Source organism: Aethalodelphis obliquidens, unplaced genomic scaffold (assembly GCF_003676395.1).
Source record: "Aethalodelphis obliquidens isolate GAN/ISIS:26980383/991018 unplaced genomic scaffold, ASM367639v1 scaffold34, whole genome shotgun sequence".
In the NCBI taxonomy this organism is placed as follows: Eukaryota; Metazoa; Chordata; class Mammalia; order Artiodactyla; family Delphinidae; genus Aethalodelphis; species Aethalodelphis obliquidens.
The window spans coordinates 19,185,950-19,193,433 of NW_020837978.1; positions in this window are offsets into that span (position 1 = coordinate 19,185,950).

Here is a 7,484-nt window from a genome sequence, read left to right on the forward strand (position 1 = left end):
TAATGCAATTTCCATCTAAATCTCAGAAACATACTTTGTAGACATAGACAAGTATTCTAAAATTTATATGAAAAGACAGGCTGGAATAGCTGAAATAATCTTGAAAAAGAGGAATAAAACAGGACGAATCATTTTATCCAATGTTAAGGCTTAGTATATAGCTACAGTAATCAAGGGAGTGTGGTACTGACACAGAGATAATCACATAGATCAATGGAATAGAATAGAGAACTCAGAAATAGATCCACACAATTATGCTCAACTCATTTTTGACAAAGGTGCAAAAGCAGTTCAATGGAAAAAGTATAGTCTTTTCAACAAATGGTGCTGGAGTAATTGGATATCCATAGGCAAAAAATGAATATCAACCTAAACCTCAAACCTTATGCTAATATTAAATCAAAATCATCACAGACTTAAATGTGAAACAATAACTATAAAATGTATTAGAAAATACATATGAGCAAATCTTTAGGACCTAGGGTTAAGCAAAGAGTTTTTACACTTGACACAACCAACGATATTCATAAAAGAAAAAATGAATTAACTAGACTTCATCAAAATTTAAAAATATTTGTTCTGTGAAAGACCCTGTTAAAAGGATGAAAAGATGAGAAAATATTTGCAAACTGCATATCAGACAAAGGACTAGTACTTAAAATATATAAAGGATTCTCAAAACTTAACCACAACAAAACAAACAAGCAATCCGGTTAGAAAAAGACAAAAGAGATAAAGAAATATTTTACTGAAGAGAGGATACAGATGGCTAGTAAGCACATGAAAAACATGTTCACTATCGCCAGCCATTAAAGAAATACAAATTAAGACCATGATGGGATATCACTACATACCCACCAGAACAGCTAAAATAGAAACTCATGATAACACCAAGTGCTGGCAAGGATGCAAAGAAAATCAATCTTTCATACATTGGTGACGGGATTATAAAATTGTACAGCCATTCTGGAATACAGCTGGGTAATTTCTTATAAACACTAAACATGCGTGTAAACAACAGTGTCCTACTATATAGCACAGGGAACTATAATCAATATCTTGTAATAACCTATAATGGAAAAGAATCTAAAAAAGAATGTATATATACTGTGTTTAAATATACAGTATATACACAAATGAATATATATATCCAGATTTATGTATCTGAATCACTTTGCTGTACACCAGAAACTAACAGAACATTGTAAATCAACTATATTTCAATTTGAAAACAAAAACAAACACACACAAAAAAACTAAACATGCAGTGACCATATGACCCAGCAGTTGCATTCTTAGGCATCTATCCCAGAGAAATAAAAACTTCTGTTTACACAGAAACTTATGTAATAGCAGCTTAATTTATTATAGTCAAAAACTGGAGAAAACCCAAATGTCTTTCAAGAGGAGAATGATTAAACAAATTGTGAAAAAATACAAAAGGTAAATATGTCAGGTGACGGATGTGTTAACTCGATTGTGGGAATTTTCATAATGTATATGTATATCAAATCATTATACTGTATACTTTAAATATATTACAATTTTATTTATCAATTGTATCTCAATAAAGCTGAAAAAAAACCTATGGTACATCTGTACCATGGAATACTACTCAGCAGTAAGTAGGAACAAACTATTTATGCTCATAAAATCTTGAATGAATCTCAAGGGAAATTCATTGAGAGTGGAAAAAAAAAGCCAAATTCAAAAGGTTACATACAGTATTCCATTTATATGTCATTCTTGAAATGAAAAAATTAGAGATGGAGAACAGATTAGTGGCTGTCAGGAGTTAGAGACAGGTAGAGGGGGAGATGAGGATGGCTGTAAGAGAGCAAGAAGAGAGATTCCTGAGGTGATGGAATTGTTCTGTAGCTTGACCATGGTGGTGATCATATGAATCTACAAATGTGGATAAATGAATAGAATTAAATACACATACACACAGGAAGACAGGTAAAACTGGTGAAATCTAAGATGGATGGATTATATCAGTGTCAATTTCCTGGTTGTGCTATTATACCACAGTAATGCAAGATGTTATCACTGGAGGAAACTAGGTGAAGGTTACAAGGGATCTCTCTGTATTATTTCTTACAACTGAACATAAATCTAACAATTTTTTTCAAAATAAAAAAATTATTTTTAAAAAAGGCATTGTCGCTTAATAATCTAGAAAATACGTACCATAGGAATTCATAGCAGTAGAGAAAAGTATGGTCTGGAGCTACAAGTCAAAGACAGGACTTTCCTAAGTGAGTTCATGAAGTATGGTAGGATCTGCTTAGGCATAAAGGAGAGAAGTGACAGCTTCATTCATAGAGTAAAAATAAGGAAGCAAAACTTCCCAGTTTCTGCTAGGAAGATGAGGTAAGCCAAATTTCAATAACACGGCAGGCAAGCAATGGAGTTCCTTTGCCCATTTTTTAATCAGGTTGTTTGTTTGTTTGTTTATATTGAGTTGTATGAGTCCTTTATATACTTTGTATATTAACGCCTTATCAGACATATAATTTGCAAATATCTTCTCCTATTCAGTGGGTTGCTTTTCATTTTGTTGATAATTTCCTTCACTGTACAGATGGTTTTATATTAATTGGACCAGAGGAAGCAAAATCAGCTCAGATTTCATTCCTTCTTCTCTTTTGAAAAAATGCATCTTTCATTTTAAAAGGGTAGAACAAACATGTTACAAAGAAACAGGGCCTAATATTCATCCATTCCTTCACTGATTCATCAAATAAAATACTAGGCTCATGCAATATGCTTGGTATTTTGCAAGAGGTACAAAAGTGACATAAACATGGTACAGAAATAAAAATGTGACAAGGGTCTAAAAGTGAGCAAAACCAGGTGGCATCTGTTTCCTCAAAAAGTTTACCAATTTAGTGTAGGAGATGTGTTAATTCAATTGTCACCCAAACAAATGTAAAATTATATTTCCAAAGTGTGATGAAGAAGAAGCTTACAGGGCCATGACAGCATATATTAGGAAGATTTGATTTAGAGGAACAAAGGATTGTGTGAGGAAGTGGTTGGGGAAGGTCTCCTTAGGAACAGATGACTGAGCTGGGATCTGAAGATGCATGGGTGTTAAATTAGGAAGACAGCATGGCAGAGAAGAGCCTGCCTGGCAGACGAATTATGAATGCAGGAGCCTCTTAATAGGGAAGCAAGGCGTGCCTGCTCAAGTGCTGTAAAGAAGAAGGCAGAGTGCAGTATAGCTGCAGAGGTAGGCAAGGCCCCCCAGACTTCACTTTCTAAGCCATGGTCGAGATTTTATCCCAGAACAAAGGGCATTTGTTGATGGGACGGTATAATAAGACTTATCTCTCAAAAACACCACCATGTTTATCAGGATTAGACTCGTGGTGCCCAATTAGGAAATACTGCATTAGGCCAGGGGAGAAACGATGTATTTTGAACTGGTGTGGGAGAAATGGAATTAACAAGAAGGGGAAAATGCGAAAAGTATTTTTAGAAGGTATACTCCAGTCTTCCCTGGTGGCGCAGTGGTTGAGAGTCCGCCTGCCGATGCAGGGGACACGGCTTCGTGGCCCGGTCCTGGAAGATCCCACATGCCGCGGAGCGGCTGGGCCCGTGAGCTATGGCCGCTGAGCCTGCGCGTCGGGAGCCTGTGCTCCGTAACGAGAGAGGCCACAACAGTGAGAGGCCCGCATACCGCAAAAAAAAAAAAAAAAAAAAAAAAAAAAGAAGGTATAATCCATTGAATTTTTTGATGGATTAGATATGGAGTAAGAAGGTATCCATATGACTATTTTCTAGTGTCCCAGTTTGCAGAACTGACCAGATGGTGGTGCCCTTCAACAAGCTAAGAAACAGTGAAGACCCCAGCTGGGGCTGGAAATCATAAGTTCAAGATAGTTTGAATTATGTTTGAGACATCCAAGTGGAGATACCAAATTGACAGTTGGATATGTAATTCTGGCACCCAGAGGCAAGGTTTCAATCAGAGAAGAGATTCTAAGAAAGCCTTTTGCTGATTCAAAGATGTTAAAGTCTCCCACATAGATATAGTTGTAGATCTAGAGATACAGAGAGATAGAGACATATATTCAGGTATTAAGAGAAATTACAGAAATAACCTTGTATTTATGGTTCCAAATACTTTAAGAATTATGCGTTAAAGTATCAAATACCAAAAGAATGCAAATGGACAAATATTTTGAAGGGAGAAAGGCTGATTCCAAAAACATAAACTGGTGAGTTCAAAGTTAAGCACCAAAGGACCCTAGAACAGATGAATAAGAGGATTATTTGTGAGCTCTTCAGAAAGAAAACCATAATCACTAGGTGACAGAAGAGGCCAAAGATTAGGCAAACTCATTCTAATCCTTTTGTTTAAAGAATTATCATTAAAATGTGTCAGACTTAGGATCTGGATTTCAGCAAGGCATTTGACAAACACTCTTAAAATACTCTTATAAACAAAGAACAAGCTAGATGATGACATTGATAGGTGCTAGAGAGTTGGCGCCAAAGGTAGACTTGTGGTCCATCAAGAAGAGGGCAATGGTGATCTGCAGTGCTTTTACTACAGTGCTGTCCTTTTACTAACATTATTACATTTAAACATTTGGCTGTGAGAATGATATTGATCAAATAGGCAGATGATAAGGTTAAAATTTAAAATAAACAAACCCTGAATCCTAATGTTGCCAGAGAAGTCAGTAGTTTATCAACTGGTGCTGATTTTGCACCCCCTCCCAAAGATATCTGGTAATGTCTGGAGACATTTTTTGTTTTCATTACTAGGGGGAAGGGAGGAAAGGGGTGAAGTGGTGTTACTGACATCTAGTGGGTAGAGGCCAGAGATGCTGATAAACGTCTACAGGATGTAGAGGACAGCCCCACCTCTGCCCCCATCAACCAGGAAAGAATTACCCATTCCAAATATCAATAGTACCAATGTTGATAAAACCTGATATAAATGAACAGATTAGAACAAGAATTCAAATGTAGCAAAATAAATAAGATCATTATAACATACTATATTTACTGCCTCCCTATATCAACTGTATAAATCATGGGCAAGGTATTAGAGTCCCTTCCTTCCACTACAGTAGGGGCTGGAACGAGTCTTCTTGCTCCAGCTATTCATTCAAAAAATATAAAACCATTTCTGGAGACTGATTTACTTTCTCAGGGCTTCTTTTTCTTTCTTTGTAGAAAAAGAGGTTGAACATGATGGTATTTATTGTAGGCTAGAAAATGCCCCCCGCCCCCGCAAAGATATCCACATCCTAATCTCTGAAACCATATTTGGATAAAGGAGGTTATATGTGAGATACGTGCATAAAGTAACAGGTTAGGTAACAGGTCCCAGGGGTCCATTCAAATATGATTCTATAATTCTACTGCCATTAGGAGGAGTGGAGTAAGTCAAGTTTCTATCCTACATTTGAAGATTTGTTCATTTAATGCTTAGCTTCTTTTCCAGACCAAAAATTGTGACTTCTTTTGCCCTTACTGATGGTATTATCATCCAACATTAAAGCACTCTTGACCTTCTCTGAATACTCCAAATTCTTTTGGACTTCACAGTTGTAGAATCTCTTATAGAAACCAGCCCTGAATCCAGGTGTGACCAATAATTATAAGCAGAACTAGATAACAGCTGCCTATATTCTGTTTTCCTGCTAAAGTACCTTCCAACATAAACTCACATTTGCTTTTCTAAAATGGTGAACGGTTCAACCTCTCCGTCTTTTCTGAGTATTTTTGAACTTCGTTTTGTAAAGATCTTGCTGATCCTCCCCATACGAATAAGATAAACTTGGCAGGAACTGAACTTAGCTCTATTTGTTTCTAACCTCTAATTAAATGCTAATCCTATCCTTCAGAGGGCTGGTGTCCTCAGCCAACTTATAGTGTACTTTCTCTTCCCTTTCTCATGTTCTCCAACCAACTAGATAAATAAGAAAGGACCCAAGAGAGAACTCTGAACCCTCCTCTTTGGCTGTGCCTATAAAAGAGAAAAGCAATGTGGAAATCAAAGAGCCAGTTATTTAAGAAATATAATATCAAACTACTGGTTTTTTTCTAACATTTTAACTGCTTCTAGACCAGCAGAGCAGTTATTATCTCCTCCCAAGCTGAAAGTGCTTCATCAGTTACCATTTTCTGGGCATGACCTATTATGCCCATGACTCCAGCCTGTGATATAATGACCTAAGAGAAATCAAAACTTTGTCAGTGGTTTCTAAGTATTCCACAGAAGCCCACAATTCTAATACGGGTTCCCCTCTTTAGAAAGAGATCCTTGAAAGGTACCATTAATATGCATTATCATTTACAATACCCTCGCTGTGATATTATAATTTATAATAAGAAATACATATTTGGCCTTCTTCCCCACTCCTGGCACAGAGCTCTAAAACTTTTGGAATTTTCTAAGTGATGAGAGCAATAATGATGTTCTTCAGTTATGTTAATGAGATGAATTTGGAAAGCCCCTAGGTAACCTAAGGATGGGGGCTGGTTGTCAGAAGGACCAACCCGTGTGGTCAGAACTTTCAGTCCCACCCTCTCACACCAACCTCCAGGGAAGGGAGAGGGGCTGGAAGTTGAATCAATCCCCAGTGGTCAATGGTCATCAATCATGACTCTATAAGGAAGCCTCCATAAAAACCAAGAAAGGACAGGGTTCAGAGAACTTCTGGGTTGGTGAATACATAGAGATTTGGGGAGAGGGGTGTACTCAGAGAGGTCATGGAAGTTCTGAGCCCTTTCCCCATATCTGCCTTATGCATCTCTTCTATCTGGCTGTTCCTGAGCTATAACCTTTTAAAATAAACTTAATATGGTAAGTAAAATGTTTCTCCAAGTTCTGTGAGCCACGCTAGCAAATTAATGGAACCCAAGAAGCAAGCTATTGGAATCTCCAATCTATAGACAGTGGGTCAGAAGCACAGGTGATAACCTGGATTTTCAACTGGTCTCTGAAGTGGGGTGGGAATGAGGGAGTCTTATAGGACTGAGCTTTTAAACTGTGGGTTCTGAAGGTACCTCCAGGTAGATAGTGTCAGAATTCAGTTGAATTGTAGGACACCCATCTGGTGTCAGAGAACTGCTTGGTTTGGGGGGAAAAAAACAACATACTGTAGATGGGTGCAGAATTGTACCCACCAAAAACATGTAACAGTAGGTACTAAAGGGCATACTACAAAAAATTATATTCACAGCTACTTAGACTTACTTCCACTGAACATAAAAACCTTGTCTAACCTATTTTTGTATGCCATTTTGATTTCAATTGTCCTGTAACAAAATTCATGAAAACCAGTTTTAATCAATATGCCAATTTTATTTCTGAAATATGCAAACAAATCAGTAAAGTTTTATTTGAATCCACTGACAATAATATACAAGTGAATTCTAAAGTCAGGATCTTCAACTTAAATCTAAGCTTGCATCAAAAAATTGGAAAATGGAATGTTATATCCTAAGGTTGTTTCTGT